The sequence below is a fragment of the Callospermophilus lateralis genome, chromosome 10 (assembly GCF_048772815.1).
Source record: "Callospermophilus lateralis isolate mCalLat2 chromosome 10, mCalLat2.hap1, whole genome shotgun sequence".
NCBI classification, from domain to species: Eukaryota; Metazoa; Chordata; class Mammalia; order Rodentia; family Sciuridae; genus Callospermophilus; species Callospermophilus lateralis.
Window position 1 is genome coordinate 123,030,643 of NC_135314.1, and position 12,194 is coordinate 123,042,836.

Here is a 12,194-nt window from a genome sequence, read left to right on the forward strand (position 1 = left end):
CCTAATTTTTTGCTTCATATTATGCCACTGTGTCATTAAATATTCTTTAAAATATTTTAATGAATGCAAAATACTTCAGTGATGGGACAATCTGTTTAATATTTCATTGAAAGTTTCTTACTCTTCAACATTTAGAATATCTTCACACTTTTTAACTAATATATAATACCATGAAGAATACTCCTGCTTATAAATCTTTGACCATATCTCTCCATATTTCTTGAGGACAAACCAGTAGGAATGAGACCTATAGAGTTTTAGGGGATTTTTCCCAGTGTTTGACAGAGGGTCTCTCCTGTAAAGCTTCTAGAGTTTGTCTGTCTAGCTGTGCCCATTGATTTAAACCTGAGATCACGTGAACACCTAAAGTGACTTTTTCATCTAACAGGTTTGACAGTATGTCACCTTCATCCTTGATAGATAATGGCTTTTTTAGTTTCCTTCTCTATCTGTTGCTTACCTGTGCCCAGCTCCAATCATTCCTAATAAGACCATCCCTTTCTCTATATTTCCCCTCCCAGGCCCACTCTTTACTGCCTTTTCCCTTGGAGACCCCCAGTGCCCAAGAACATGACTATCTACAAGTGAGGTAGCAGCTTCTGCTGTTCTCCCTCCCAGGGCACTTAGTGACCTGGTGGGTTGTGACTGCCATGGCCACTTGCATTTTAAAAGAGAATCCTAGCCAGGCATGTTGGCACACACATGTAATCCCAGCAGCTCAGGAGGCTGAGGCAGGAGGATCTCGAGTTCAAAGCCAGCCTCAGCAAAAGCAGGGCACTAAGCAACTCAGTGAGACCCTGCCTCTAAATAAAATATAAAATAGGGCTGGGGATGTTGCCCAGTGGTCAAGTGCCCCCAAGTTCAATCCCCACTACCGCTGCACACCCCCCGAAAAAAGAGGATCCTACAGAAGGAGCCAGGTTTAACTCAAAAGAACAACTAAAGATGGGGGTCACAGAAACAACAAAAAAGTCATATCAGAAAGAGGCATGAGTAGGATGGGAAAGCAATTGAAGCCATGGGCTTAGCTGAACTCACCTGCCTGAAGAGAGAGGAAGAGGAAGAAAAGTGAACCAAGTCTGGAGCCCTGAGAAGGCTTTTCCTTTGAGTCAGTGGTACAGGCTGTCAGAGGAGCAGCGGTGGGAGGCCTGTTGGTGGGGCTGGGCGAGGGGGAATGAGAAGGTGGATAGGAGAACAGAGGGAGCCTCTCTCTGCTTGCCGGTGAGCAGTCTGTTCTCATGCCTACAAGGCCACTGTAGGCACCACTCTATAGCCTCAGGAAAGAGGATGCTGGGCAGAAGCAAGTGTTGGAAGATTATTCCAATAGCTGTGGCTTAATAAATCGTGGTGGAAAGAGACCAAGATCAGGAAAATCAAACAATAAACTGTTGAAAACCTAATAGCTGATATATATCATGATACTTATTAGCATCAGCAATTGGTTTGTTAGGCAGTGTATTAAGCATCTCACATGTATGTATGTATACTCGTAAAAGCTAACCCCGGTCTATGTTGTAAGTATTCTTTCCTTACTTTATACATGAGGAATTGGGAAACAGAGAGGTTAGGTTACTTGCCTAAAGTCATACAGCTAGAATGTAAGTATGAGGGTAAAGGCTCACACCCAGGTGTTTAATCCTGCACTGTTAACCTGCCACGGGGCAAAAGCCTTGACTGTGAGGGTAGTTATGGCCATGGAGAGAAGAGTCACTGTGCATACACTTTATGTTGCAGGGAATAAAGAGAGCAGGAGGGGGGGAAATGTAAAGACTGCTTCTTAGAAAATTTTTAGAAATGGCCAAGACAAGAACTGGGGGGTAAGAAATGTGTGGCATCCCAGGACTACAATCATCACACAGCTCGGTTGCTTTCTATATTATTATTTTAGGCAGAGGCCTAGGCAAGCTGTATTAGTTTGTTCAGGCCGCTGTAACAAAAATGCCTTACATTGGGTGACTTAAACAACAGAAGTTTACTGCTCATAATTCTAGAGTCTGGGAAGCCCAAGTCCAAAGTACTGGCACACTCAGTGTCTGGTAAGGGTCCACTATCTTGTTCTTAGATGGTGGTCTTGTTGCTGTGTCCTCACATCGAAAGGGAAAGTGAAGCATCTCTGGGGTCTCTTCAATAAGGCCACTATTGTCCCACTGGGACTTAACACCTCCCCATGCCACACCCCTCCAGATGCCATCACACTGAGGATCGACACTTCAACATAGGAATTTGGAGAAGCCACAAACATTTAGTCTATGGCCTAGAATCTCTGTGGGACTCAGTTCAGGTAAAATATGAAGAGTAATCATCACTTTTTATTGGCACTTATTATGTGCCAGAAACTGGGGCTAGCAGCTGGACGTGTATTATCTCATTTATTTCTTACAGCAAAACTATTTTTATTTTTATTTGTCGATAATAAAACTGAAGCTAAGGGGCCGGGATTGTAGCTCAGTGGCAGAGCACTTGCCTAGCATATGTGAGGCACTGGGTTTGATCCTCAGCACCACATAAATATAAATAAATAAAATAAAGGTGCTGTGCCATCTACACCTAAAAGGAAAAAAAAAAACTGAAGTTAAAAGAAGTTAAGTGACTTTCCCAAAGACAAAACTCCTACAGCACCATGGACTGAAGCCAGGAAAGTCTGACCCCAAAGGCCAGCAGCTCCCTGCCCACTCACAGCTAAAGATAACATCTCCAGTTCTAGTTTGGGGCTCTGCTTCTTCCCATTTCCCAAGGACCCTTTCCCATCCACAAAGAAAGGCTGAGCTTTCCCTTTCTTACCATGAAAATCCCTCCCTTCCCATACTTTCATCAAAAAGAAAAAAAAAAAATCTGTCAGTCCTTAGGCCCTGGATATTTTCTTCTTCTTGTGGACTCCAAGGGGTCCTGTAGGACCCAGCAAAGGTGTGGAATCAGCAAGGCCGGCTTGGAGTCGAGGTTCCTGAGCTCACAGATGTATAATTATGAGCCAACCTCATCTGCTCTTTGGGAGGCCCAGTAAGTGATGCATGTGAAACACTTTGTGAAGGGAATCGCCCCATGTGTCCGGTCCATGGCACCAACCCGCTCTCCCTGGCCAGTCAGGATTGAGTCCAGAATAACCAGCCCCAATGTTGCTCCCTCCGCATTAGGGGAGATGAAACTGTCGACTGGGAAGTGGGGCATCCATCAGAGGTCGGCGGTGAGCAGAGCCACCTGCTTGCAGAGTCAGGGCTGGAGTGGGAGCCAGGCAGGATGGCCTGTGTTTGTGCAGGGCTTTGTGCCGTACAAAGGGCATCAACATCTGTTATCCAGTTTGCTTCAAAACCACCTACAAAGCAGGCAGGGTGGCTGGCATTATTCCTGCGGGTCAAAAGAGAAAACAGAGACTTCAAACATCAGAAAGTTGTCCAAAATCTCATAGTTCCCAATGGAGAGCTGTACTCAGACCCTGGTCTCCAGCCTCCAAGGGAACAGCTATTTCTGGTTTTCAGGGTAGACGGGGAGGAAGAGGCTGGGACCCGAAGCACAGTTTTATTGCTCTGCTCAGCTTGTGTAATTGACTCAGTAATATAATGATAAACTAAATAAATTATGTATAAATGTATAGTTTTGTACAAATTGCAAATAATTATATAAGTATATAAGAAATGTATAAATTAAGCATACATTAAATTTGATTGGGTAGGGATTTTTTGTCGGTTTGTTTGGATTTCAAGTTGAGTATTTGTGTTGGTTTGTTTGGATTTCATGTTGAATATTTCGAACATTCTGGAAGGGCCTTGTAAACTCCATTGGCCCTATGCACAATGTCAATAGGGTCTGAGAGTTAGAACCACCTGCTTCCTCATCCAGCCCCACCTTGTGTCAAGGGCTCTACTCAACTCACCCTACTTAAACCCAGGTGTAGGATCTCCTCCCCACCAGTGGCCAGGAAGCCAGGGGTACCTCCAGGCTGACAGTGTCCAGGGCCCTGTCATAAGGAATGGTCACAACCTCTGCTTGTATTTAAGTTTTAGTTCAAATGTCCCCTCTCTAGAATCCTTCTCTGACTATACCAAGGTAGAGTAATTTTTGTGTCCCCACAGTGCCCAGTAATGAGTTCGATCATGCTGTAGTAAATATCAGTTGCTTGTATGTCACCTATAGACAGTGAATGTCTTGAAGCCAGAGACTGTGTCTTAGCTTAGGAGCTGTCAATAAATGCTTCTGAGACAGAGTAAGTGCATGGATGAACTAATGAATAAATAAGTGAATATTATTTACATCCCCTCTACCTCTTAAATTCCTTCAGTGTCAGAGATAAAACATGACAATTAGTCTGAAAAATTGGTTTTTTAAAAAAAATAGCTTTGAAAGTTGAATGCAGGGGCACACACCTGTAATCCTATCTACTTGAGAGGCTGAGGCAGGAGGATCACAAATTGGCGGCCAACCTGGGCAACTTAATTAAAACCTGTCTCCAAAAAGGGTGTTACTGGGGGGACTGGGGATGTACCTCAGTGATAGAGCAACCCCTAGGTTTAATCCCTAATACTGGAAAATAAATATAGAAAGAGAAAAAGAAAAAAAAGAGCATTAATAATAAGTGATATTTTGTTAAGGGTCCAGCTGTTCTGGGCTTCCAGGGCATGGCCAGAAAAGGGAGGTGCACTAATTTTCCTCTCTCATGTTGTTGATCCTCTGAACTTGTTGAAAGGTTATAATGTCTCCATTCCTTACCAGGTCACTAATATCCAAACCTTAGTAACCAAGAGTTTCCTATGCAACTGTTTCAATGTATCTATTTCTTTTGGTGAATGCAATTTTTAAAAATCTACCTTTGGGCTTTCTCCTTGACCTAAAAAACAGCAATGAGCACCCCACGTTCTTTAAGAGAGGTCCTCCCCAGCCTTTATATGGAGAAGCGAGTGTGTGCCGGAACCTGTCGTCCACAGTGGGAAGTTTGATTCATCTCACCAGGGAACGGTTGGGGGCAATTCCAGCCTGAGCTTCCACTTCTTTCTTTAATGAAGTGGCACCTATTTGGATGATAAGGAGTCACTGAAAATTGGGAACATCTTACAAATGCAAAATGCCCTTTTATATAGAAATGTATATCTTATTTTAGAATGTGTCCTATAATATTATTCTACTATAATAAGGATCCCTACAAGGAGTTTATAATAACTTGGGGAAATGTTTATGAAATAACATTAACTTTAAAAGCAGAATGTAAAATTATATATACAGTGTGTCCTCAATTCTGTTTTTTAAAAGTGCACATAGAAAAGAGAAAGATGGTTTTTCTCGTTTAATCTTCACAACAACCCCGTGGTGTTATTATGTGGAATTATTAGATAATTTGCCCAAAGCCATACAGCTATATGTACTGCCCAAGGTCACAATACAAGTAAAGGAGTTTGATTGTGTTCGTATTTTTCATCCAGAAGGCCATTCGGGAGGGAGGGAGGACTACTCAGGGCTCTGCTTCTAGGTGCATGGTAGAATTGGGATTGCGTAGCACTGTGGAATCTGACGCAGCCAAGTGCAGTGCCAATGAAGTATGAATTGAATGGCAGTGATGTCACTTCCAGATGCAAACTTTATAGCCACTGTGTGTTCACCCTTTTTCCCCTGTTCTCTCAGTTTAGATCCTGGAATAAGGACAACATGAAATAGAATTGATATGTGTCATGAGTGAGAAGTGGGGCTTGAGTTGTTTTAAGCCACCACAGTGTCCCACAGTGAAGTCAAGCCTGTTCTGATGGATTCAAGGGGATTGAACATTGATGCTGGTTGACATGAACATTCTCACATGACCTCCTATGATATAAAGGAGTAGTGATGTGATACTATGAAGAGGCTAAGTGTGTTGGCTTTCCATTACTATAAGCAAATACCTGAGATAATCAACTTACAGGGAAAAAAAGGTTTATTTTGGCTCATGGTTTTAGTCCATGATCAGCTGGTCCCATTGCTTTGGCATATCGTGGCAGCAAAGTGTGGCAGAGAAAAAAAAATGACTCACCTCAAGGCCAGGGTGCAAGGGAGGAAGAAGGAAGTAGAGTACTGCTATCCCCTTTGAGAGCATATTCACAATGACCTAAGATGTCTCACTAGGACCCATCTTTTAAAGCCTCCATCACCCCCTGTTTTACTCAGTGTTTTCTCTGCTGTGACCAAAAGACAAGAACAAGTAGAGGAGGAAAAGTTTATTTGGGGACTCATGGTTTCAGAGGTCCTAGTCCATAGAAGGACAGCTCCATTCCTCCAGGCTTGAGGTGAGACAGAGAACATGTGTCATAAGAGTGTGGCAGAGGAAAGAAGCCAAGACCCTGGCACCAGGAAGCAGAGAGAGAGAGAGCTCTGCTTACAAGAACAAAATATGTACCCCAAAGGCACACCCCCAGGGACCCGTCTCCTCCAGCCACACGCTACCTGTCTACAGTTACCACCTAGTTAACCCTTGTAGGGGATTAATGCACTGAATAGGTTAAGGCTCATCACCCAATCATTGCACCTGCAAACTTTCTTGCATTGTCTCACACATGAGCTTTTGGGCGACATCTCATATCCAGACCATAACACCTCTCAATAGCATCACAGGCTGAAATTTAAACTTTTAATACATGGGGCTTTGGGGGACAGATCCAAGCTAGAGCTCTGGGTTTTAGAGCCAGACCTGAATTTCAAGACAAGCCATTAATCTGCCTAAACTCATTTCTACACTTTAAAAATGGAGATTATAAAATGTCCTAAAAAGAGCTGTATTAAATAAGATAGTGCCTATAAAGTGCCGGCCACTTAGGAATCAAGGAACTGATTATTATGAAAATGATTCTGCACGATTGATTTTTATAAAGATGCCTCAATCCTGATGTGTTTGATTACCAATGGGTTGTACCTTTTTGATTTCAGCTTTTTTCTTTCTATCTATAAACAAAAGATGGCCTGTTTTCCCTCTTATTGAACAGTGATAAATAACAATATAACATTAACTTATTGATCTACTTCTCTGAGGGAAAACCAGTGCTTACCATGATTTAAAATTTAACATTAGTAAAAATTAATATTAAGACAAAATTATCAGGAGAAGATGACATCATTAAAATCCATTTAAAAGATATAATAGATCAACTATGCATAATAACAATCTAAGGAAACAATAGAGTGTTTTATTGAAGGCCTTCTCTGCCAAATACAGAATTCAAGCTCCTGGCCTCAACAAACTTTTAATCTGAGAAAATTAAATACCTACAAAAAGATCCATGGCAGCTGAAAATTGCATATGATTATATTCCAGAATCATTTAACTTGCCGCTCTACTGCTGGATGAAATTGTAGATTATATACCTCCCCTACCACTTTCTAACTTAGCCTCATTCCATTACTCCTAATCTGCTCAACAAGAGAGAACATTTGTGAATATATAATGCATCTGAAAAGCAGGTCATTCCATTAGAGATATTCTGTGGGAAGAGGAAAACCTTCACCCTCCTCTTCCAATGTTAGATCATCCCTTTGAACCTCTTCTTCAGTCCTTCCTGAGAGTGGAGCTGGTAATCCATCCGTGAGAGCCCAAAACATCCCTGTACATTCTCACAGTGGTACAAGCCCCCACTTCTGGAATGCAGAAACATGAGGCGTAATCTCTCTTCCACAGGCACCTTCAACCCCAGAGTCAGCTTCATTTAAGCAGAGATAAATTAAAGCAGTTATGAGAGATTCTCTTGGCTCCCTTAATGAGTCCAACCTCATGTGCCCAAGATTAATAACAGGGAAAGAATTTTGGCATAGTGCTGCTGTGCCCCCCAGCTCTGATATGCCAACTGAGAGCCACCTACCCCTCTGGGAGATCACTATCACCTCTGCAATCATTGCCCTGGCTGCTTCAAAGCCATGGCCCAAAGCATGCCTCCGGGTTCCTAATTTGAGTCCCCAAGTACCCCCCCCACCCCCACTCTCAGTAGGGACAGAGTGGGAAAGGCCTTCTGGATGATTTCTCTCTTATATCACCATGGCTACTCCCCATTATTCCTCAGAGCCACAGGTGCCTGGAGGAACCAGTTTATCTTGCCCTCCTCCAGTAGATACCAAGAACCAGGTCAGCCCTAAGCCAGCTACCCTCCACCTACCCTGCTCTCTGGGTCTGTGATTACACTGCCAAGGGCCAATGCTGGACTCACCCTGGGCTGAAAGATGTGAACCTGCTTGGGACAAATGTATTGTAAGTAGAGAGGAGAGGGGTGGGATCAAAGGTGTGTCCTCCCAGCCTTGTCCATATAGATAGGACAGACACCTCATCCTGCTGATCAGCAGCCATGGAGCTCCTTACCTCACAAATCCCCTCACCACAGATGCCAGTCAGATATTGACAGAGCAAAAGGAACATCCAACTTATTGGCCATCTATACCACCAAGTTTCTTTGCTGAGTATCCACCCCTTCTGAGAATCAAGAACTCTTGATTGGTTTAGTTCTCCTTCTCACTTTCTAGACTGTGTCTTGCCCTGAGAAACTCACAGTCACAGAGAAGAAATAACACCCTTCAAGGGGGAGAGGTTGAGCATCTGTGATCCAGGCAGGGTCAGCCGAGGTTTTCTAGCCCAGAGATCTTTTTACAACATCACTCTGCTTTTTGTTCAATCCACAGCAAAATTATCAGGAGAAGATGACATCATTAAAATCCATTTAAAAGATATAATAGATCAACTATGCATAATAACAATCTAAGGAAGGCCTTCTCTGCCAAATACAGAATTCAAGCTCATAGAAGACCCACAGTTAAAGTCAGAGCCCAAACTAACCACATATGTTTGAATCCTCTCCCCGACCTGGTCCTGGGGATTGAACTCAGGGACTCATGCATGTTAGGCAAGTGCTATTCCACTGAGATACCTCCCCAGCCCTTATTTCCTCTTGTATGCTACCTCCCCATTCCTGTCCTTATTCCTTTTTATATGAATTGACCTGTGACTCTGTTAATGTCAAATGAACCAGTAAAGATAAAATAGATACATGTCAATATTATGGTAAGAAGAAAAGAATTTTTTTTTTTTAGAAAAAAAGTGCCGGTCTGTTGAATGAAGGGGGGAAAAAATCATTGCTATCTCCAATAAATCCTTGTGTCTTTTTATACCTTCAGCATATCTGATTGTTTCTTTTACATAGAAAGAGAACATAATGCCTCCTCTTTATCATCTGGTTTTGTTATAGAAACTTGACTTCAGTGAAACCCTAAGAAGGAAGTTGATGATTTGTAGATTGGAATTTGTAGTGACTCTTCCAGCGTCCTTCTGTCTTCTCTACCTGCCACCATTTCATGTGAAGATCCATAAACTCTGGCTCCAGGGACAGAGCACATGACTTAGGCTAGACAGGTCAGCACGGTCCATCCACTCAGCCACAGTGATTCGTTACCTGGTGGGTCACATGACCCTCAGGGAGCCCAATCAAAATAACTCTCAGAACTTTTGTTGACATTGCTGGCTCAAGGACTCTTGTCTCCTACTCCAGAAATAGAAAGTTTAAAATTCCTCCAGACATTTTGCTACCATATGGAAAACCAGCTGGAGGGTGAAGTCAAAGCTCAGAGAATTGCAAAGCCATGAAGTTAGGGCCCTCATGACATCAGGAACCACTAGATGAGACAGATGTTCCCTATGCCTAGACTTTTTAGTTACATGAATTATTCAATTTTCTTTATTACGGAAGCTCATGTATTGCTTTCAAATAGAGCCTTGCTGATACACTGATGTTACATGAAATTCATGTAAATTATGCTTGTTTTTAATAGATCAAAGTTGTGATTCATCTTTGTGTTTACTTCCTAGGCAATATGCTAAGACACAAAGCGGATGGCGACTGTGCTCATGTGTTTGTCTACGTGTGTGTATTTCCCCAGATGATCAACACCAACAATCATCATTATCCCCATCATCACAGTGGATGGGACCATCATATGTAAATCAAACTCAGATGACCAAAGTTTACAGCAACACTTGAAATTTAGTGTCTCAGAAGCATTTCATTTCAGCCCCATAAAAGTTATGGTATGCTGATTAAATACTGACTGGAAGCTGAAAGAGTGCTTACTGGAGGTTTATAGGGATGGAAAGGATGCATTCTGTTGCCACCTAATTTTTTCCCCTAAATATTGCTGTCCAAGACAGCCAAATATATTCATTCCATGTTTTTAAGGGGAGGGGATGTGGGTACTCTTTATTTTTTATAATAGTATTTTCTACCAATAATAAAACATAAGGAAGAGAAAATGATGATAAAAGAAACCATATTCCTTTTCCAAAGAAAACATTTGTTGTCTTCAGATTCTTTATCTCTGTTTTTGAGGGGAGAGAGAGAATTCATTCCCTCTAGTAAATTTTTCACATGGAATATCTGAGCTTTCCCCTTTGTAATTCCCATGCAGAACTTTGAATATCCTGTCTTAGCTTTTCCTCTGTCCTTTATTCTCTGAGAAGACAAAGAACAAGAGCCACCCACGTGGATTAGACTGTAAAGAGTTGAATTTTTTTTATCTTTACATGCAATATTGCTCCAGAACTGAACCCTGGGTTTTACTACCTACCTATAATCAACAAGTCCATCCTTTGGTGTTTTTTTTCTTATTTCCAACATTTTATTATGAACATTTTTGAACATATTGAAATGTTGAAAAAATTGTGTAGCATACGCTTACCTAACCTACCATCCAGATTCTACAATTATCTGCCCCACTATCCATTCACCAATTTGTCTTATTTTTTGGTGCATTTCAAGGTAAGTCTCAGCCATCAGTATCCTTTACTCCTAAACATTCATCCATGCTTATCATTAACTAGAGTTCAAGGTTTATTTATAGGACTTTTTTTCGGAGTCAAATTTACATAAAGCGGATTGCATGAATTTTAAGTGTACTTGTACCATGATTTTTAACAAATGCACATGCCTGTAAGAGGAAAACCCTGGTCAAGATATTGAACATTATCACGGTTATTTCTTTCTAACATGAACTATCAGCCGTGCTATTTCTCTGTGCCATTCATTTATCCAACACATATTTTCAGAGCTCCTCTCTGGTTCTGTTATTGTGCTAGGTGTTTGGAGATAGTGAGGTAAATAAGACATAGCCCTCAACGGGAGCTGACAGTTCAAAGAAAGAGATGCCTATATTTTAATTAGTTAATTAATTAAGCTAAGTAGTCATAGTTGCTGTGGAAATCGGCTCACACAGAGAAGGGGGTTAGTCTATACACCTGAGATGGGGGCAAGAAGGGCTTTGTAGTGAGCACTGTGACAGATGAGAAGGGAAATCCAGAAGGCTGGGGACACAACAGCCTGTAGACCCCTGCCTGGCTGTGATGCAGGACAAGGAGAAAGGAGTGAGGTTGGAGACATGCCAGGGCCAGGAAGACCTCGACTGTCCTGCTAAGGCATTGAGTTGCTATCTACAAAGTGGTGGAAAGCTGAGGGAAGGCTTCCAGATACCTGAGAGCCAAGATGACTTGGAAAAATGCACTCCATCTGGACCTTGAGAGAGATGGAGAGAGGGCCCAACATGGAGGCTCAGGTGGAAGAAAGACCAACATCTTGGGATTCAATGTTAAATTATGGAAAATTCTAGTCCAATAATTCTAGTCCAGGCTGCTGGACCCCAAAGGCCATGGAGGATCCTGCTGGCTGCCAGCCAGAATGGGTTTCCACACGCTGTCAAAGCCAGGAAGGCACCCTGGAGACAGCCCAGCCATCAGCACCTCCTCCACCCAGCCCCAGAGAGCCTGGTGGACTAAGCAGAAATCTGAGCTGAGAAACCCTAGATTTTAGAATATTCATTTAAGAATACAGTCAGTTGCCTTACAACCACCTAAAAAGGATTATGGAACAACCTGTTTTAAAAAAAGTATTGTGAAAGGTCTTGCCAGGCTCTGATTGAGACACATCTTGTGGCTGTAATAGTTCTCTTTTGATTACACTGAGAGAAAAGTGATCCTGCAAGCATAGATCTGTGTGTGCCGGCATGATACAGGCATACCCAACGGCACATGTGTTCACATGCATACACACACGTCTACTGCAATCAAGGCTGGGTCCTCTAGTGGGCTAATGTCCCCAAGGTAAGACATGCGAAATGATCCAGGTAACATGTCAAGTTCTCTTCCAATCGACTAGGAAATGACTGTGCTGTTGTATTGCATGGACCGCTCAATCAATAGCTATAAAATGTAGATCCTGAGA